Source organism: Salvelinus alpinus, chromosome 6, assembly GCF_045679555.1.
Source record: "Salvelinus alpinus chromosome 6, SLU_Salpinus.1, whole genome shotgun sequence".
NCBI lineage: Eukaryota > Metazoa > Chordata > Actinopteri > Salmoniformes > Salmonidae > Salvelinus > Salvelinus alpinus.
The window spans coordinates 67,989,135-68,011,891 of NC_092091.1; the positions used below are offsets into that span (position 1 = coordinate 67,989,135).

The 22,757-nt window shown below is 44.0% G+C and overlaps 1 protein-coding gene across 8 annotated transcripts in view; it reads left to right on the forward strand.

Annotated features, from left to right (window-relative positions):
- The window catches only part of inpp4b (inositol polyphosphate-4-phosphatase type II B), a 213,152-nt gene that overhangs the window by 16,541 nt on the left and 173,854 nt on the right, over nucleotides 1–22,757 (forward strand). The window contains exon 1 of one of the 8 annotated variants that reach the window (XM_071407537.1): nucleotides 7,992–8,008. The exons of the other annotated variants lie outside the window; for them this stretch is intronic. The gene's annotated coding sequence lies outside the window, so the exon portion shown is untranslated. Of the gene's footprint in view, nucleotides 1–7,991; nucleotides 8,009–22,757 lie in introns of those variants that run through there. 8 annotated transcript variants of the gene reach the window in all.

The following is a 22,757-nucleotide window of genomic DNA, read 5'->3' on the forward strand; positions in this document are numbered from 1 at the left end:
TATTGGCGGCTCTCACAGTCTGCGCCCTGTAACGGCAAAGTGCAGACCTGACCCTCCTCCAGGTGCGCTCACAACGTTGGACAAAAGCCTGAGCGGAGGGAACGCTGGACTCGGCGAGCTGGGACGAGAACAGAGGAGGCTGGTACCCAAGACTACTCTGAAACGGAGATAGCCCGGTAGCAGACGAAGGAAGCGAGTTGTGAGCGTATTCTGCCCAGGGGAGCTGTTCTGCCCAAGACGCAGGGTTTCGAAAAGAAAGGCTGCGTAATATGCGACCAATCGACTGATTGGCCCTTTCTGCTTGACCGTTAGACTGGGGATGAAACCCGGAAGAGAGACTGACGGAAGCACCAATCAAACGACAGAACTCCCTCCAAAACTGTGACGTGAATTGCGGGCCTCTGTCTGAAACGGCGTCTAACGGGAGGCCATGAATTCTGAACACATTCTCAATGATGATTTGTGCCGTCTCCTTAGCGGAAGGAAGCTTAGCGAGGGGAATGAAATGTGCCGCCTTAGAGAACCTATCGACAACCGTAAGAATCACAGTCTTCCCCGCAGACGAAGGCAGACCGGTAATAAAGTCTAAGGCGATGTGAGACCATGGTCGAGAAGGAATGGGAAGCGGTCTGAGACGACCGGCAGGAGGAGAGTTACCTGACTTAGTCTGCGCGCAGTCCGAACAAGCAGCCACGAAACGGCGCGTGTCACGCTCCTGAGTAGGCCACCAAAACCGCTGGCGAATAGAAGCAAGCGTACCCCGAACGCCGGGGTGGCCAGCTAACTTGGCAGAGTGAGCCCACTGAAGAACAGCCAGACGAGTAGAGACAGGAACGAACAGAAGGTTACTAGGACAAGCGCGCGGCGACGCAGTGTGAGTGAGTGCTTGCTTTACCTGTCTCTCAATTCCCCAGACAGTCAACCCGACAACACGCCCTTCAGGGAGAATCCCCTCGGGGTCGGTAGAAGCCACAGAAGAACTAAAGAGACGGGATAAGGCATCAGGCTTGGTGTTCTTATGTCCCGGGCGATAAGAAATCACGAACTCGAAACGAGCGAAAAACAACGCCCAACGAGCTTGACGTGCATTAAGTCGTTTGGCAGAACGGATGTACTCAAGGTTCTTATGGTCAGTCCAAACGACAAAAGGAACGGTCGCCCCCTCCAACCACTGTCGCCATTCGCCTATGGCTAAGCGGATGGCGAGCAGTTCGCGGTTACCCACATCATAGTTGCGTTCCGATGGCGACAGGCGATGAGAAAAATAAGCGCAAGGATGGACCTTATCGTCAGAATGGAAGCGCTGGGACAGAATGGCTCCCACGCCCACCTCTGAAGCGTCAACCTCGACAATGAATTGTTTAGTGACGTCAGGAGTAACAAGGATAGGAGCGGATGTAAAACGCTTCTTGAGGAGATCAAAAGCTCCCTGGGCGGAACCGGACCACTTAAAGCACGTCTTGACAGAAGTCAGAGCTGTGAGAGGGGCAGCCACTTGACCGAAATTACGAATGAAACGCCGATAGAAATTAGCGAAACCGAGAAAGCGCTGCAACTCGACACGTGACTTAGGAACGGGCCAATCGCTGACAGCCTGGACCTTAGCGGGATCCATCTGAATGCCCTCAGCGGAAATAACAGAACCGAGAAATGTGACAGAGGAGACATGAAAGGCGCACTTCTCAGCCTTCACGTAGAGACAATTCTCTAAAAGGCGCTGGAGTACACGTCGAACGTGCTGAACATGAATCTCGAGTGACGGTGAAAAAATCAGGATATCGTCAAGGTAAACGAAAACAAAGATGTTCAGCATGTCTCTCAGTACATCATTAACTAATGCCTGAAAGACAGCTGGAGCATTAGCGAGACCGAACGGCAGAACCCGGTATTCAAAATGCCCTAACGGAGTGTTAAACGCCGTTTTCCACTCGTCCCCCTCTCTGATGCGCACGAGATGGTAAGCGTTACGAAGGTCCAACTTAGTAAAGAACCTGGCTCCCTGCAGAATCTCGAAGGCTGACGACATAAGGGGAAGCGGATAACGATTCTTAACCGTTATGTCATTCAGCCCTCGATAATCCACGCAGGGGCGCAGAGTACCGTCCTTCTTCTTAACAAAAAAAACCCCCGCTCCGGCGGGAGAGGAAGAAGGCACCACGGTACCGGCGTCGAGAGAAACAGACAGATAATCCTCGAGAGCCTTACGTTCGGGAGCCGACAGAGAGTATAGTCTACCCCGAGGGGGAGTGGTCCCCGGAAGGAGATCAATACAACAATCATACGACCGGTGAGGAGGAAGAGAGTTGGCTCTGGACCGACTGAAGACCGTGCGCAGATCATGATATTCCTCCGGCACTCCTGTCAAATCACCAGGTTCCTCCTGAGAAGAGGGGACAGAAGAAACAGGAGGGATAGCAGACATTAAACACTTCACATGACAAGAAACGTTCCAGGATAGGATAGAATTACTAGACCAATTAATAGAAGGATTATGACATACTAGCCAGGGATGACCCAAAACAACAGGTGTAAAAGGTGAACGAAAAATCAAAAAGGAAATGGTCTCACTGTGGTTACCAGATACTGTGAGGGTTAAAGGTAGTGTCTCACATCTGATACTGGGGAGAAGACTACCATCTAAGGCGAACATGGGCGTGGGCTTCCCTAACTGTCTGAGAGGAATGTCATGCTTCCGAGCCCATGCTTCGTCCATAAAACAACCCTCAGCCCCAGAGTCTATCAAGGCACTGCAGGAAGCAGCCGAACCGGTCCAGCGTAGATGGACCGACAAGGTAGTACAGGATCTTGATGGAGAGACCTGAGTAGTAGCGCTCACCAGTAGCCCTCCGCTTACTGATGAGCTCTGGCTTTTACTGGACATGACATGACAAAATGTCCAGCAGAACCGCAATAGAGGCAAAGGCGGTTGGTGATTCTCCGTTCCCTCTCCTTAGTCGAGATGCGAATACCTCCCAGCTGCATGGGCTCAGTCTCTGAGCCGGTGGGAGGAGATGGTTGAGATGCGGAGAGGGGGAACACCGTTAACGCGAGCTCTCTTCCACGAGCTCGGTGACGAAGATCTACCCGTCGTTCTATGCGGATGGCGAGTGCAATCAAAGAGTCCACGCTGGAAGGAACCTCCCGGGAGAGAATCTCATCCTTAACCTCAGCGTGGAGTCCCTCCAGAAAACGAGCGAGCAACGCCGGCTCGTTCCAGTCACTGGAGGCAGCAAGAGTGCGAAACTCTATAGAGTAATCCGTTATGGATCGATCACCTTGACATAGGGAAGCCAGGGCCCTGGAAGCCTCCTTCCCAAAAACTGAACGATCAAAAACCCGTATCATCTCCTCTTTAAAGTTCTGATAATCGTTAGAACACTCAGCCCTTGCCTCCCAGATAGCTGTGCCCCACTCCCGAGCCCGACCAGTAAGGAGTGATATGACGTAAGCGATCCGAGCTCTCTCTCTTGAGTATGTGTTGGGCTGGAGAGAGAACACAATATCACACTGGGTGAGAAAGGAGCGACACTCAGTGGGCTGCCCAGAGTAACATGGTGGGTTATTAACCCTAGGTTCCGGAGACTCGGAAGACCAGGAAGTAGCTGGTGGCACGAGACGAAGACTCTGAAACTGTCCTGAGAGGTCGGAGACCTGAGCGGCCAGGGTCTCAACGGCATGACGAGCAGCAGACAATTCCTGCTCGTGTCTGCCGAGCATTGCTCCCTGGAACTCGACGGCAGTGTTGCGAGAATCCGTAGTCGCTGGGTCCATTCTTGGTCGGATCCTTCTGTTATGCTGGTGAATGAGGACCCAAAAGCGACTTAATAGAAACAGAGTCTTTATTCCAGTCTTAAACAAAAAACGATACTCCTGGATATTATCTTAGGTAAATCCAAAACAGGAAAACTGAAATCCTCTCGTCAGTAGAGAGGAACGACTGGAGACGCGACCACAGACTGCAGGTCGCTTCGGGAAGGCACAGGCCGTAGCTGACATAGACACCTGCTCATACGCAGCATCTGAAGAAGGCAAAAACACGACAGGGCGGAACAAGGACACAGAACAGCAAACATCAAACAAGGATCCGACCAGGACAGAAGCGGAAAACAGAGGGAGAAATAGGGACTCTAATCAGAGGGCAAAATAGGGGACAGGTGTGAAAGAGTAAATGAGGTAGTTAGGAGAATGAGGAACAGCTGGGAGCAGGAACGGAACGATAGAGAGAGAGAGCGAGAGAGGGAGAGAGGGAGGGGGAGAGAGAGGGATAGAAAGAGGGAAAGAACCTAATAAGACCAGCAGAGGGAAACGAATAGAAGGGAAGCACAGGGACAAGACATGATAATCAATGACAAAACATGACAGGATGTCCTTTAGGTGGTGGACCATTCTTGATACACATGGGAAACAGTTAAGCATGAAAAACCCAGCAGCGTTGCAGTTCTTGACACACTCAAACTGGTGCGCCTGGCACCTACTACCATACCCCGTTCAAAGGCAGGTAAATCTTTTGTCGTCACCCTCTGAATGGCACACCATCCATGTCTCAATTGTCTCAAGCCTTAAAAATCCTTATTTAACCGGTCTCCTCCGCTTCATCTACACAGATTGAAGTGGATTTAACAAGTGACATCAATAAGGGATCATAGCTTTCACCTGGACTCACCTGGATTCTATGTCATGGAAAGAGCAGGTGTTCCTAATGATTTGTCCACTCAGTGTATATTCTGATGGATCTGCACAAGTAGATTCTAACGCGCACTGCCTTATGTTAGCCCCTTTACCTAGAGGGTGTTCTCCAAGCGAAAGCTTGTGTTTTTTTACACATGACACATCATCCACATGTGTGCTGAAGTTTGTATGCTATCTGCGTTTTAGATAACAAAATAGGCGATTACGAGTGATGACTCTTTTTTTAGTACTATGCATATGATGTTTTCAAAGTAACGACCAAGGTGGGAGGATATCCTTTCAATATCCAACCACAGATATTAACAAAAAAGGCTACTAAGTATTCTGTTTATCTTAGCACAATCAAATAGGAACTCTGCATACGTTGAATGCAGAAGGGAAGAGTCTTGAGAGATTTACAATAACCTAATATTTAACCTCATAACGATCTTTGAACAAATATAGCTGCTACTCGGGAGCGAGGTCACCAAGGGGAGAATTTAGAATGCTAAAAAGTAGTCCCTCTCAGTTACCCAAAATGCTTTAGCACGCCTCGTATTCACCAGCCGCAGAACCATTAGCATTATTTCTACTTGTTGCCTAGTAACTGTGGAGGAATGATTCGGTGTCAAACGGTGTGCCCGGCTATGCACTCCAAACTAATCACGCATTAGGCTTTTTACTCACTCATTCGACCACACATTCAGCTTGAAGTGATGCATGTATATCAACATCATACCTACAGCAGGTCTGAACAGTACTGTCAACACATTGAGGTGGACTGAGTTCACATCATCTATTACCGTTAGAATTGTTTGTCACTATTCCATGGACTTTGTTTGACCTAAACACTACAGGCATTGTGGAACTAAGACCTACATAGACATCCATAGTATGAATCTGCATAAGGACACCATGGCCTTTAGTTGTACTGTAGCCTGATTGGTTGTAGTCACCGTGCCTAATCTCCCTGTGGACTTTGTTTGACCGCCACAGTGGCTACAGTCTCTCAGGCAGTCATGGTGTGTGGAAGGACAATTTTCTCTTTAGAGGTCTAAACAGTGGGATGATTCTGCATTAAACACCCTCCTGGTCAGTGTCTGATTGGTTGAAGCCAGTAGCCTTCGAACATCAGCATTCCCAATGGCCCTGTGCCACAACAGGAAGCCTCTCTCTCAGTGGCCTCCAGGGGGAAGTCTCTGCGGAGAGGGGCTGCCGCTGCGTCAGGATGCCCAGCTTGGCAGCTCCTCCTCTGGGTACCGTGTTCTGGGGTTTAGGCAGGGTCCACGGGCAGTCCACCCAGCTGAGATGAGACTCACACCCCAGGGGAGTGGAGGAGATGAGGAGGAGGAGAAGGGGGGTGGGGTTGAAGGGGGTTTCAAAACCTTCCCAACACACTCTGCCAACTACCAATTAAAGCTTGATTAATCGGCTTCCCTCATTAGCTGTCGCTCGGCACACAAATTAGGTGCGGCTGTCTTTTGATAATGCCAACGTCGGAAAACAATGTTTCAAACCCCAGTGTCGTGTCCTTCATTTCCCATTCAGGTAACCTGTGTGTTACCTCTCTGAGCTATACACAGAGGGAAACAACCACTTCACACACACAGAGGGGGCATTTCAAAACCCCTTACTCTACTTTTGAAGTTTTTCTTTTTAACTTTGTAAATAGTTTTTGTCAATGTGGATCAAGCTTTACTTTGATCACTAGTGTTGATGATCATGGCCATATTATAATTAGTGTAAGCGGGGGGCAGGAGGCCATTTTAACTACAGTACAGTAGATCTCTTCATCTACTTCTGTCTAGTAATGTTCTGAGAGAAACACACTTCTAACAAGTTGAAGGTAGCCTCTATTTTGGAAATGACCTCGGCTAGATCTTAGCTTCCTATTCCCTACATAGTGCTCTACTTTGTTTGCTATATAGGGAATAGGTTGCCATTTTGGATGTACCCTGGATGTTGGAACAACGGATACACACATTCAACGTTTCAAAAGAGTGGAGCCCCATAGTATATCTGGATGCAATTGGCGCAGGATGCAGTTGCTCCGGCCAAATGCTACGCCAAACCCACGGACGTTCATTTCTTCTCCGCAATAAGTCTGGATCGGAGTACCTCCCCGACGATTTCTAGAACGTAAACACATTCTAACCGTTCTGACTGGTCCAGAAACCGATGGGTTGGGCCAGAGCCAGAACACATGTGGGCTTTGATACTTTGATTGGTTAGAGATTATCCAATCACTGAAGACCTTTGTTTTCTACAACACCCCACATTTTGACATCCCCACAAACAACTTCAATGATGGCAGTCTTAGACTGAAGTATGCAGCGAACATAGAGCAGTTTGGGTCACTAGGCAACCGTTGTATAACTCCCTGTACTGTAGCTCCTTTAACAAAGGCCCAATCATCATTTCAACTCAGCATGGATACAGGATAAAGGAAGGGAAGTGGCCAATTTGTTTCCCAGAAAAAGAACCACCAATTTGAAGGCAAACTCTCTTCAGCATGGATGCAAACAGTCCACATCTGTTACTGTATGTCAATCTGACATGGTACAAACACACTTCAAAGATTTACTGGAGCCTTTTCTTCTGTCAATTTGTAAGTCGCTCTGGATAAGAGCGTCTGCTAAATGACTTAAATGTTAAATGTTAAGACACTCAATCAGCATCTATTTAAATAAGTCCAAAGCCAGGTGAGAGAAGTGTGCCACTTTATTTATCATTTGTATAGACCAGGGGTCTCTAACCTTTTCTAGCATGAGAGCTACTTTAAAAAAAATGAAACATGTTGTGAGCTACTCATTTTTTTTCTAGCTTTCAGATAAGCACATTCTTCTCTTCCCCGGGTCCTTAGTGTACAAGAAAGTAGTTCTCTGTCAATATATCTAGTAAAATAATGGTTAATTAACAACTCTAAGGGGGGGCCATATAAAATCTGTGATTATTTTCCAAATTATGTTTAATATTTTCCCAAATTATGTTTTCTCAGTTAAAAAATTTTTTGGGGGGGGCACTTGAAATTACAATTGTTCATAGATAAACAACGAAATTGGATGTTATGAGTTCATGTCAATTGCTAAATATCAGCAGAAGACAAAACAAATGTAGGTTTGGAAGAAAGCTGATAAATAGATTTTGGAGTGTAATTCCCCTTTAATTGCGCATCTGTCCCTTTAATTGCGCATCTGTCCCTTTAATTGCGCAGGAACGTGCCGATCTAGCTTAATGTGCTAGTCTAGCGATGGTTCTGTACTGCTGCTGTTCATTTCATGGCAAAGTTTCCAAATAATAAATACAAATGATATACTCACTCATGATATACTTTTGCCAGGTAAGCCGCCTTTGCAGTTAACATTTAATGGATAAGGGTTTTGGGGAAAGTATTTCTGTCAACTCACAAGACGGTTATCACATCAAGTGGAGTGATAGACAAAGGCGCGCGCCACACAGACAGACAGGGGCAATATTGCTGGAAATGAATTGGCAGATGTGTTAGGTTTGGCTTTTTACGCCAATAGTGGCTAACCATGGGTGGAATAACGTCAATGTTACGTTGATTAGTTAGTAGCTGGGAGCTTGCGGTGTCGCATACTTGTGAGATTTATTTATGAGAATTTGCAATGGAACACGTGAAAAATTGCGTATACTTTCGGGAATTGTTTGCCGAGTTACTCATAGGTGGGCTGTGAGCTACTAGCTGGCGGTCAACCTGTTGGAGAACCCTGGTATAGATCATCATTCGCTAGTCAGCTCCTCACTTTATGGTGTAGGTTCTTTATTTTGTAGACTTCACAGAATCAACATCTGTCCATTAATTCTACATCTTTCACTAGTCTAACATCATATGGCTGTCATTTTCTCTGTTTAATTGACATGTCAGATGTATAAACTCTCCACAACACGAATTGCCATTATAGTAATATAACAGCCATTATATTTTCCACAGACCTGATGGTGAACACTGAACAGGTGTGAAAATGGCGGCGGCAGATGCAAATAATGTTGTCAAATTAATTGATGCGCTGATATAATTATCGTGATTAATAATCCTCATCTGGAGAGTGGTGTATTTGTCTCCCATAGCAACCCCCACTGTCTCCCTTTCTCTTTCTTCCCTTCTAATGGAATTTAGATTCCCTGCAAGGTCACAGAGGAGATGGCACTGTATTAAAACAAATTCCTTGTGAATTCGTCTTGAAAAGTGTCAATGTATTCACATTTTTCCTCTTGCTCTCTTTCTTTCCCTCTCTCTTTTCTGTTTCTTTGTCTCTTTCTCATATCCCTGTTTCAGTATCCATTTTTCTCTTTCTCTCTCGCTCATCCCCAGCCCTCTCTCTCTATCTTTTTCTCTCTCTCCATATCGCCCTCTTTCTCTCTCCATCTCTCTCTCCGTCTCTCTCCCTTTCCATCTTTCTTTCTTCCCATCTCTCCCTCTATTTCAAATGTTACTGACCTCAAACTCAGTAGTTGAATTTAATGGCTGTGGCTTTGGTCCTATCACTCTGTGAAGCGATGCGGATAGAGATGTCCACTGTCACGTCAATCCTCAGTAGAGTGTGGTATTAGGGGCGATCCCAGGACCTGTCAGAGATCCTCTGAGCCTTTGAACTGGAGAGGATCAACCACTGTTGAGCAACTCCCCAGTTCTATACCACACTTCAAATCAAATTGTATTAGTCACAATACAATAGGTGTAGACCTTAGTGAAATGCTTACTTACGAGCCCCAATTCAACAATGCAGTTAAAAAAAATATGGACAAGAATTAAAAGTAACAAGTAATTAAAGAGCAGTAGTAAAATAACAATAGCGAGACTATATACAGGGGGTACCGGTACAGAGTCAATGTGTGGGGGCACCGGTTAGTTGAGGCAATATGTACATGTAGGTAGAGTTAATAAAGTGACTATGCATAGATGATAAAAGAGAGTAGCAGCGGTGTAAAAGAGGGGGGGATGCAAATAGTCTGTGTAGCTATTTGATTAGATGTTCAGGAGTCTTATGGCTTGGGGGTAGAAGCTGTTTAGAAGCCTCTTGGACCCTAGACTTGGTGCTCCGGTACCGCTTGCCATGCGGTATCAGAGAGAACAGTCTATGACTTGGGTGGCTGGAGTCTTTGACAATTGGATGTGTTGCTATGATTGTGGGAGAGATGGAGAAAGAGAGAGACATGGAGCAAGAGAGAGGAAGCAAGAAAAAAAGGGAGGAGAGAGAGAGAGAGAAATGATGAAACTGATGGTAAAGTTGAGGAACAGAGGGAGCGGATCTTCTATGGCCCCTGGGAAAATAGAAGTGTGTGTGTTTCTGTGCGCGACTGCGTGCATGTCTGTTCTTCTGCCTCATCCGTTCTACCGCTGCTCTCTTCAGCCCTGTGTGGCTCCAGCTCTTTAATGTAACTCCAACATATCTAATATTAAGATCTGGCTTGTTGGTGGAAGACCAGGTGAACGTCACGATGTAGAATCAATCCGGTGGAATAGCACCAGAGAGATAGCACCACATCGTGGTTGGCTGTGTTGTTTTGTTCTGCCTGGCCCTGCAGCCTTTCCTCCATCATAACAGGTTAGACATGGTGGAGACATCTCCCTATAGCTCTGATGCACGTGTAAATTCTGGAACAGTTGTTTTTATATTGTGTTTTAGAAACTAACCCTGATGGCAGATGCTTTGTGGCCTCCTGGAGCAACCAAGGTCGAAAGGCTAATCTATGATGTTTTTTTTGTGGGCTGACACACACGTGTACTGACACACACATGCTTGCAAGCACGCATACGCACACACACACACACACTCACACTTCACGCTGTTTCTAGCCCACGGCGATGAAGGAAATGTATTAGCCCAGGGGAATCCAATACCGGAACGTTGACTGTCTGCTCCAGTCTGGTGACAACATTACTAAGAGGATGTGTTGTCCCTGTCACTCCATACCATATGTCACACTGTCTGTTACCTCAACGACAGTCACTATGTCACTACGGATCCACAAGGACTGTTAGTCACACGGCCCTGTCTCAAACTGTGGTTCAATCCATCTATTTAACTGGCTCCTTTACCTCACTTCTGCCTTCGTAGTGCCCCATGACTGCTGCGTTGTTGTGTCTGTCAACATGACACTGTCAGTGTAGAGGAGGATAGTCATAATGGAATGTAAAAATCAACTGTTATCTGTACACTTGTCTGCCAAAGGTCAAAATCATCATTTAAAATAATAATGCCGTTGACAGTAAATTTGAAAGGTTGTTCATCATTCAAATAATGATCAGACTAAAAGCTAAGTTATTATTTCACTTTACAACCATACAATTTACTCACCCCAAACCCCAGGGAGTCACAGAAAAACACCATCTTTTCAGATAAATGTCTTGGCTATTTTAGGATGATAAATTAGCGATGATTGTAGCCATTGCATCGGAGCAGAAAGTCATTTGCTTTAATGCTGAAGGACTTTAATCCAGATCGAGCCAGCCAATTAGCCTAACGGGCTGCATTACATCTGGGGTGGTCAGACCTCCTCTTAGTATTTTCATGACTCACCAGCTCCCTCTCTTGCCTTCTATCACTTCACTCAATCCTTCTCTCCTTCTATTCCTCTGTTCCCATTATCTCTCTCTAACTCTTCTTACCTCTCTCTCTCTCGACTTGTTCTCCCTCTTTCTCTCGCTCTCTCTCTCTCTACTCTCTACTCTCTCTCTCGACTTGTTCTCCCTCTGTCTCTCGCTCTCTCTCTCTCTACTCTCTACTCTCTCTCTCGACCTGTTCTCCCTCTGTCTCTCGTTCTCTCTCTCTACTCTCTCGCTCTCGACCTGTTCTCCCTCTGTCTCTCGCTCTCTCTCTCTACTCTCTCGCTCTCGACCTGTTCTCCCTCTGTCTCTCGTTCTCTCTCTCTACTCTCTCTCTCTCTCGACCTGTTCTCCCTCTGTCTCTCGCTCTCTCTCTCTACTCTCTCGCTCTCGACCTGTTCTCCCTCTCTCTCACTCTCTCCTGTCTGTCTCTATTTTTTTCGCTTTCTCCCTCTCGCTCTCTCTCTCTCTCCATTTGGACACCATTTGTGTCATAGAGAAGAGGCTCTTTGAGAGTATCATGGTACCTAGAGTGTTGTACCTAGAGTAAGTTCCATACAGCAGGCTGCTATTCTGCTATTCCATCCACTCTTTTGATCTAATAAAAAGCCTTCAGGAAATATTTGTGTCCATTTCACTGACTGGGCAAAGAGACACCAACAACCTAAAGAGGAAATGGAATTAAATTGTGTGATTTAGGCTTATTTCTGATGTCACACGGTTTGAATGGGGTTATCAATTGAATGATAAATCATATTCTTTTTTTTCTACCCCTTTTTTCTCCCCAATTTTGTGTTTTCCAATTGGTAGTTACAGTTTTGTCTCATCTCTGCAACTCTCATACGGACTCGGGAGAGGCGAAGGCCGAGAGCCGTGCGTCCTCCCAAACACAACCCAACCAAGCCGCACTGCTTCTTGACACAATGCCCAATGTTCTGTGGGTGTTACTGAGTAGACTGATACCCCATTTCATTGCTTCACATTCCAACCTTGTTTAACGTTATCTAGTCTAAATATGGCATGATTCCACCAATTGTAACCTTCTGCATCACTTTCAAAAAGGTACTTTTATTTTGAAGGCAAACTGCAAATTCTACTATTGTGCCTAATCCTTATTGTGGCTAGTTTCATAACACATAACCCGGTCCAGTCGAGCTTCACTAGACAGATGAAGCTAGCTGGCTGCTTATAACCTTAGCTTTGGGCAACAGGGTTAAGTAGCTGGCTAACTATTTATTTTTCATGAGCTGAAGTTCAATTTCAATAAGCGAACAACAAGTGGCTACCTAGCTAATACTTGCTCACAAGGATTCCTAAATCATTGCTAAGAATAATGAAAATGACTGCAGTTTCTACTGGTCATTGTTTTCAGGCTGGTTGTATTTGTGCTAGCTAGGTACCAAGCTAAAACTAGCTAGCTACCCCAGAAGTTGCGGTCAAACAAATTATGCTTTATTACCAACGCGGTATTGTAAACACATGGTTCGTGGCCGGTGTTTGCTTGTTTGCATACTTTTTTGTACAGCTTTGACAGCGCTACATATAGTAGTGGTGTCGCTTAGCTTGCACGTGTCAATTCAGAACACACAATATTCTATAATAGAACTGTTATTTGACGTGTCAAATTAAAAGCTTATTTAACTTGTCAAATAGTGTTATTTGACGTTTATCTTTTTTGACACGCAAAGACCCAAACAGCGTTCCATAGTATGTCGTGACGCTAATAGCAGTGAAGCTATTACTGTGTAACTCCTGTAAGGAAACATCTGAAAAAGAGCGCACTTGGTAGTGTGTACCGGTGCTCGACTAGTCGCGAAAGCCAACATCACCCACGACAGAGAACGGTTGATTGTCTAGGGCAATGAATTCCATTATCTTGGCATTCATGGATTTCGCCTTTGAGTTGTCTCACTGAAATTTTATTACTCTTTCAAATGACTGCTCGACTTGTTGACTGCTCGATCCACACAGCAGACATTGTGGGCTAGGTTAGGAATGCTGTGTTTTACGTGGCGTCATTATGCCATGTACCTACGTTAGATAGGTATGCACATCAGCTTTGACATCGGTTTTGCACATCGGTGTTAAACTAGACATCGGGCCGATACCGATGTTGGCATTTTTAGCTAATATCGGCCGATACCGATATATCGTGCATCCCTAAATGAGACCCTGTTGATATTTCACTTTGAATTTGACCGTGTGTTATATTAAACGATGCGTTGCACTTCCAACAATGTGAATGCTTCAACCAGAACAGTGTTACGTTGCTCTGACATCCCATTTCTCACCAGAGCGGCTCGGCTAAATGCTAAAACACTGTTTTATTTATGACAAAACCACTTGAATCTCGACTTTGTTTGTGTTTGTTTGTAAACAAGTGAAGGTGACTACTCTCACCTTGACAAGTCAATCAGCATTCTAATGCTGTAGGTAGGAAAATGGCTGGTACTGGCTGCAATTTACATAAGGCCAACAAAAAATGTTTTTGTGAGTCGTAAGTGCTTGAATGTATGCATATGTGTGTGTGTCCGTGCATGTTTGTGCGTGCATTCAACTGTACATCTACATCTTGCAGTATGGTATAACTCAACTAAGGAAGGGATTCCATTCTACAGAGTGAACCCGTTGTCTTGGTGTGTGTCCCAGTGCACAGCCCCGTATCTCACACTCTCATCCTCCAAAGTCAGAGAATGCTAGATGGATCAGTTCACTGAGACGCCAGTACATCAAGGAAGCAAAGGTCTTTACAGCAAAGACAGTGTTTTAGGCCTTATAGATCTCGCTCTCTCTCTCTCATAACCATACATTGAACAATAACAGTAAGCATACAGTAGAGGACATGTGCAGGTTGATTGGTCTGTCAGACACTGTCCCTCAACTTATGGCAGGCAGCAATGTAGTGCGCAGGCAGCAATGTAGTGCGCTGCCAACCCACAGCTCTCTGCGTCCTCCCCCAACAGGACGGGTAGCCTACTCTCATCAGAGAGGTCTTTGAAACCTTGAATAAGGGTTTCAAATTTGGGGAAATGACACTCTAATTGTTTTATATTTTTCACATTTTGTCAGGAAATGCAGCTCCGTCTCAGGTTCTGCTGTTGTGCAGTGGTTGCACAGCCTTTCCTCAACAGGGAGCCAGGTTTTCCTGTGTCTACCCTTCTCAATAGCAAGGCTGTGCCCACTGAGCCTGTACTTAGTCAAGGTTTTTCTAAGGTTTTGATCAGTAACCATGGTCAAATAGTTAGCCACGGTGTACTGTCGATTTAGGGCCAGATAGCATTTTGAAGAAATCTTGTTTTGCAAGTGGACCCCACACCTCACTGCCATGAAGTGCAATTGGTTCAATGACACATTCAATTAGTTTTAGCCAAATTTTAATAGGTATTTCAATTTGGATTTGTTTTTAATGGTGTAGAATTCCCTGCGTGCTTTCTCTCTCAGTTCATTTACTGCCTCCATTAAGGTGTCCAGTTGAGCTTATTTTTAAACCTAAAGAAATTGTAGTGTGTGCAGTACTCTATATATTTTGTACCAATTGAGAACTTTGGTCTAATTCCCTGAGATCTGGATCTTCTCTCAAATCATTATTTTAGTCTCTTTGGGGTTTACTGCCAGGGCCCAGGTCTGGCAGTACTGCTCTAGCAGGTCCAGGCTCTGCTGTAGGCCATGTGCTGTGGGTGACAGCAGGCATAGGTCATCTGCGAAGAGTAGGCATTTAACCTCTGAATTGTGGAGACTAACACCAGGGGCTGAGGATTTTTCTAGAATAGTGGCCAATTTGTTGATGTAAATATTGAAGAGTGCAGGGCTCAGTTAGCAACCCTGTTGAAGGCCCTGCCCCTGGTTAAAGAATTCGGGTTATTTTCTTGCCAATTTTAATGCTGCACGTATTGCCTGTAAACATTGATTTAATTATGTCATATGTTTTACCCCCTACACCACTTTCAATAACTTTGTAGAACAGTCCTGTATGCCAAATAGAATCAAATGCTTTTTGGAAGTCGATAAAGCAAGCGTATATTTTGGTGGACATGTTTATCAGGGTCTGTAGGGTGTAAATATGATCAGTTGTCCAATGTTTTGGTATAAATCCAATTAGGCTTTTACTCAAGACATTGTGCTTATTATTAAGGAAGTTTAGAACTCTTACATTTATAATACTACAGAAAACCTTCCCCAGGTTACTGTTCACACAAATGCCTCTGTAATTGTTAGGGTCAAATTTGTCTCTATTCTTAAAGATTGAGGTTATGAGTCCTTGATTCCAGATGTCAGGGAAATAACCTACACTCAGGATCAAATTAAACAGTTTTAATATAGTCAATTGAAATTTTGCACTAGTGAGTTTGAGCATCTCATTTAGGATGCTATCAGGTCTGCTTTTTTAAATTTGAGGGCCTGATCAGTAATTGGGGAGTCCAATGGATTTGATTTTGATTGTCCTTCATAGCTTTTTCTAATCCATTCAACTTCTCATGAATTTGGCGTTGTTCTGCGTTTGTGTCAATTTGAACGGTGTTGTAGAGTGTTTTAAAATGGGTTGTCCATATGTCACCATTCTGTATCGCTAATTCCTCTTGTTTAGATCTTTTTTGTTTTTTCCAATTTTGCCAGAAGTTGTTTGTGTTTATTGACTCCTCAATTAGTGTCAGCTGCTTGCTGTTGTACTGTGCCTTTTTGGTTCTGAGTGTACGTTTATAGAGTTTTAAAATCTCACAGAAATGAAGGCGTAATTCACCATTATTTGGGTCTCTGTGCTTTTGGTTGGATAGTGTTCTAAGTCTTTTGATTATAATTTTACAATCTGCATCAAACCAGTTGTCATCTGTGGTCTTTTTTGTTTTTTATCAATTTCAATTGTTCTTCTTTTGCCGTTTGCCTGAATATTGTTGAAAAATTGTTGAAAAATATTGTTGAAAAATATATATATAATAAATAAATATATATATAATATAAAATATAATAAAATATATTGTTGAAATATTGATATATATATATATATATATATATATATATATATATAGTTGATGTTTTTTAATGATAGATTGATGCCTTCTTTACTGTGAGTGAATGTGGTATCCAGAAAGTTATCTAAGAGTGTTTGGATATTTTGGTTACAGGTTGCTTTCTGCTATTCTTCTGTGCTCTTTTGGGCCCATCTGTATGAATTTCTGATGTTGTACAGCTTACTGGGCTGTGCATGTGTAGTTGTTTACATGTCTGTTCTTTTGAGGAACAACGAAATTTGGCTTTCTCTCTCTCTCTCTCTGTGTCTCTGTGTCTCTCAGTCTGTGTCTCTGTGTGTCTCGCTCTGTCTCTGCGTCTCTCTTTGTCTCTGTCTCTCTCTGTCTCTGTGTCTCTCTGTCTCTGTGTCTCTCTCTCTCTCTCTGTGTCTCTCATCTGTCTCCCTCCCTCTCTCTCTCTCTGTCTCTCCCTCCATTTGAACACCATGTGTGTCATAGAGAAGAGGCTCTTTGAGAGTATCAAATCAAAATCAAATGTATTTATATAGCCCTTCTTACATCAGCTGATATATCAAAGTGCTGTACAGAAGCCCAGCCTAAAACTCCAAACAGCAAGCAATGCAGGTGTAGAAGCACGTGTCATGGTACCTAGAGTGTTGTTAGTCATTTCCATACAACAGGCTGCTATTCTTCTTTTCCGTTAACTCTCTTGATCTAATAAGAAGCATTCAGGAAATATTTGAGTACATTCCCCTGACCGGGCAAAGAGAAAGTGATTCAGGGCTATTTCTGTCACATGGTTTGAATGGGATCATTGATTGACTCTCAAAGCTGTTGATTTAAACTGGGATCAAAACAAGACTCACTTAAACGTGATTGATCTTTTGCTATATATATAAGCCTAGGAAACACATACAGTATCTATATCTACAGTTGAAGTCGGAAGTTTACATACATCTTAGCGAAATACATTTAAACTCAGTTTTTCACAATTCCTGACATTTTATCGTAGTAAAAAGTCCCTGTCTTAGGTCAGTTAGGATCACCACTTGATTTTAAGAATGTGAAATGTCAGAATAATAGTAGAGAGAATGATTTTTGTTTCATCAGACCAGAGGACATTTCTCCAAAACGTACAACCTTTGTCCCCATGTGCAGTTGCAAACCGTAGTCTGGCTTTTTTAATGGCGGTTTTGGAGCAGTGGCTTCTTCCTTGCTGAGCAGCCTTTCAGGTTATGTTGATATAGGACTCGTTTTACTGTGGATATAGATACTTTTGTACCTGTTTCCTCCAGCATCTTCATAAGGTCCTTTGCTGTTGTTCTGGGATTGAGTTGCACTTTTCCTGAGCAGTGTGATCGCTGCGTGGTCCCATGGTGTTTATACTTGCATACTATTGTTTGTACAGATGAACGTGGTACCTTCAGGCATTTGGAAATTGCTCCCAAGGATGAACCAGACTTGTGGAGGTCTCCATTTTTTTTCTGAGGTCTTGGCTGATTTCTTTTGTTTTTCCCATGATGTCAAGCAAAGAGGCACTGAGTTTGAAGGTAGGCCTGGAAATACATCCACAGGTACACCTCCAATTGACTCAAATGATGTCAATTAGCCTATGAGAAGCTTCTAAAGCCATGACATCATTTTCTGGAATTTTCCAAGCTGTTTAAAGGCACAGTCAACTTAGTGTATGTAAACTTCTGACCCACTGGAATTGTGATACAGTGAATTATACGTGAAATAATCTGTCTGTAAACAATTGTTGGAAAAATTACATCTAAAAGTAGATGTCCTTAACCGACTTGCCAAAACTATAGTTTGTTAACAAGTAATTTGTGGAGTGGTTGAAAAACAAGTTTTAATGACTCTAACCTTAGTGTATGTAAATGTATGACTTCAACTGTGTATCTATATACAATTGTTGAATGTCACTATTTTAGCTGTTTTCTAATGAGACCATTTTGATATTTGACCTTGAATTTGACCTTGACCGTGTGTGAATGCTTCACCCAGAACAGTGTTACGTTGCTCTGACATCCTGTTTCTCAGCAGAGCGGCTCGGCTAAATGCTAAAACACTGTTTTCCCTTTCCTCTCGCACACACAAACTGGGCGACAAATACCACTTGAATTTTGACTTTGTTTGTGTTCGTAGACCAGTCAAGGTGACGACTTTCACCTTGACAAGCCGATCAGAATTCTAATGTAGGTAGAAATACACATGATACTTGCAGCAATTTACATAAGGCCAACAAACACGTGTGTGTCGTCCTTGCATGCATGTGTGAGTCGTAAGTGCTTGAATGTATGCATATGTGTGTGTCCGTGCATGTTTGTGCGTGCATTCAACTGTACATCTACATCTTGCAGTATGGTATAGCTCAACTAAGGAAGGGATTCCATTCTACAGAGTGAACCCGTTGTCTTGGTGTGTGTCCCAGTGCATAGCCCCGTATCTCACACTCTCATCCTCCAAAGTCAGAGAATGCTAGATGGATCAGTTCACTGAGACTCCAGTACATCAAGGAAGCAAAGGTCTTTACAGCAAAGACAGTGTTTTAGGCCTTAGCACCATTCCTCTTTTAACTCCCGGGCTAATTCTGTAGCTTCCTCTGGACTCTTCTTCAATTCTCCCTTGTTGTAACCTTTTTATTTTCTGTACCCGTACAGTCGCTTATTCTGTCAAATCGACCCTCCGAGGGGGAGTTACACATAAAAGAACAACCTTCTGTCATATTTTGCTGCTTTTCTGCATGTTTGTTCTATTGAGTAATGTTACTCGGGGTTACGGTTTCACTAAATAATGTGCTATAGTGACAACGCATGTTTGTTCTATTGAGTAATGTAACTCGGGGTTACGTTTTCACTAAATAATGTGCTATAGTGACAACGCATGTTTGTTCTATTGAGTAATGTAACTCGGGGTTACGGTTTCCCTAAATAATGTGCTATAGTGACAACGCATGTTTGTTCTATTGAGTAATGTTACTCGGGGTTACGATTTCACTAAATAATGTGCTATAGTGACAACGCATGTTTGTTCTATTGAGTAATGTAACTCGGGGTTACGGTTTCACTAAATAATGTGCTATAGTGACAACGCATGTTTGTTCTATTGAGTAATGTTACTCGGGGTTACGATTTCACTAAATAATGTGCTATAGTGACAACGCATGTTTGTTCTATTGAGTAATGTTACTCGGGGTTACGATTTCACTAAATAATGTGCTATAGTGACAACGCATGTTTGTTCTATTGAGTAATGTTACTCGGGGTTACGATTTCACTAAATAATGTGCTGTAGTGACAACGCATGTTTGTTCTATTGAGTAATGTTACTCGGGGTTACGATTTCACTAAATAATGTGCTATAGTGACAACGCATGTTTGTTCTATTGAGTAATGTTACTCGGGGTTACGGTTTCACTAAATAATGTGCTATAGTGACAACGCATTTGCAGAGCGGATCAATTCTTGTTTGTCTGCCAGAATGTTGCTAGTTGGATAAAGTGCACCATTTGGACATGGTCCAATGTCCTGATTCAGATGTCTCACCCTGTAGTCCTAGAGCACTGTAGTCAGATATTCCACCCTGTCTAGTAGTCCTAGAGCACTGTAGTCAGATATTACACCCTGTCTAGTAGTCCTAGAGCCCTGTAGTCAGATATTCCACCCTGTCTAGTAGTCCTAGAGCACTGTAGTCAGATATTACACCCTGTCTAGTAGTCCTAGAGCACTGTAGTCAGATATTCCACCCTGTCTAGTAGTCCTAGAGCACTGTAGTCAGATATTCCACCCTGTCTAGTAGTCATAGAGCCCTGTAGTCAGATAGTCCACCCTGTCTAGTAGTCCTAGAGCCCTGTAGTCAGATATTCCACCCTGTCTAGTAGTCCTAGAGCACTGTAGTCAGATATTCCACCCTGTCTAGTAGTCCTAGAGCACTGTAGTCAGATATTCCACCCTGTCTAGTAGTCCTAGAGCCCTGTAGTCAGATAGTCCACCCTGTCTAGTAGTCATAGAGCACTGTAGTCAGATATTCCACCCTGTCTAGTAGTCCTAGAGCACTGTAGTCAGATATTCCACCCTGTCTAGTAGTCCTAGAGCGCTGTAGTCAGATATTCCACCCTGTCTAGTAGTCCTAGAGCGCTGTAGTCAGATATTCCACCCTGTCTAGTAGTCAGATATTCCACCCTGTCTAGTAGTCCTAGAGCACTAGTCAGATATTCCACCCTGTCTAGTAGTCCTAGAGCACTGTAGTCAGATATTCCACCCTGTCTAGTAGTCCTAGAGCGCTGTAGTCAGATATTCCACCCTGTCTAGTAGTCCTAGAGCACTGTAGTCAGATATTCCACCCTGTCTAGTAGTCCTAGAGCACTGTAGTCAGATATTACACCCTGTCTAGTAGTCAGATATTCCACCCTGTCTAGTAGTCCTAGAGCACTGTAGTCAGATATTCCACCCTGTCTAGTAGTCCTAGAGCACTGTAGTCAGATATTCCACCCTGTCTAGTAGTCCTAGAGCACTGTAGTCAGATATTCCACCCTGTCTAGTAGTCCTAGAGCGCTGTAGTCAGATATTCCACCCTGTCTAGTAGTCAGATATTCCACCCTGTCTAGTAGTCCTAGAGCACTAGTCAGATATTCCACCCTGTCTAGTAGTCCTAGAGCACTAGTCAGATATTCCACCCTGTCTAGTAGTCATAGAGCACTGTAGTCAGATATTCCACCCTGTCTAGTAGTCCTATAGCGCTGTAGTCAGATATTCCACCCTGTCTAGTAGTCCTAGATCACTAGTCAGATATTCCACCCTGTCTAGTAGTCCTAGAGCGCTGTAGTCAGATATTCCACCCTGTCTAGTAGTCCTAGAGCACTGTAGTCAGATATTCCACCCTGTCTAGTAGTCCTAGAGCGCTGTAGTCAGATATTCCACCCTGTCTAGTAGTCAGATATTACACCCTGTCTAGTAGTCCTAGAGCACTGTAGTCAGATATTCCACCCTGTCTAGTAGTCCTAGAGCGCTGTAGTCAGATATTCCACCCTGTCTAGTAGTCAGATATTCCACCCTGTCTAGTAGTCCTAGAGCACTAGTCAGATATTCCACCCTGTCTAGTAGTCCTAGAGCACTGTAGTCAGATATTCCACCCTGTCTAGTAGTCATAGAGCCCTGTAGTCAGATATTCCACCCTGTCTAGTAGTCATAGAGCACTGTAGTCAGATATTACACCTTGTCTAGTAGTCATAGAGCGCTGTAGTCAGATATTCCACCCTGTCTAGTAGTCCTAGAGCACTGTAGTCAGATATTCCACCCTGTCTAGTAGTCATAGAGCACTGTAGTCAGATATTACACCCTGTCTAGTAGTCATAGAGCACTGTAGTCAGATATTACACCCTGTCTAGTAGTCATAGAGCCCTGTAGTCAGATATTACACCTTGTCTAGTAGTCATAGAGCACTGTAGTCAGATATTACACCTTGTCTAGTAGTCATAGAGCCCTGTAGTCAGATATTACACCCTGTCTAGTAGTCATAGAGCACTGTAGTCAGATATTACACCCTGTCTAGTAGTCATAGAGCACTGTAGTCAGATATTACACCATGTCTAGTAGTCAGATATTCCACCCTGTCTAGTAGTCCTAGAGCACTGTAATCAGATATTCCACCCTGTCTAGTAGTCCTAGAGCACTGTAGTCAGATATCACACCTTGTGTATTAGTCATAGAGCACTGTAGTCAGATATTCCACCCTGTCTAGCAGTCCTAGAGCACTGTAGTCAGATATTCCACCCTGTCTAGTAGTCATAGAGCACTGTAGTCAGATATTCCACCCTGTCTAGTAGTCATAGAGCCCTGTAGTCAGATATTACACCCTGTCTAGTAGTCAGATATTCCAGCCTGTCTAGTAGTCATAGAGCACTGTAGTCAGATATTACACCCTGTCAAGTACTCCTAGAGCACTGTAGTCAGATATTCCACCCTGTCTAGTAGTCATAGAGCCCTGTAGTCAGATACTCCACCCTGTCTAGTAGTCATAGAGCCCTGTAGTCAGATATTCCACCCTGTCTAGTAGTCATAGAGCCCTGTAGTCAGATATTCCACCCTGTCTAGTAGTCATAGAGCACTGTAGTCAGATATTCCACCCTGTCTAGTAGTAATAGAGCGGTGTAGTCAGATATTACACCCTGTCTAGTAGTCCAAGAGCACTGTAGTCAGATATTACACCCTGTCTAGTAGTCATAGAGCACTGTAGTCAGATATTCCACCCTGTCTAGTAGTCCTAGAGCACTGTAGTCAGATTTTCAACCATTCAGTGACAGCATATGGCTCTTTGTGGTTACTTCAATATCGACATGTATCGTCCAATATCACTTTACAGTAAATACTGGTGACCACAGCCTCATACTGAGCCAGAGAGGGAGTGACCATTCCTGGACAGGAAGTGTTGGTTTCCTATGATGGCCTAGCCTCCCCTCGCCTCCCCTCGTCCCATTCTTCCTGTCAAACAGGAAACCTGGAGGAACTAGGGACTGACCCGGGGTTTCACTGACAAACATTAAATCCTAA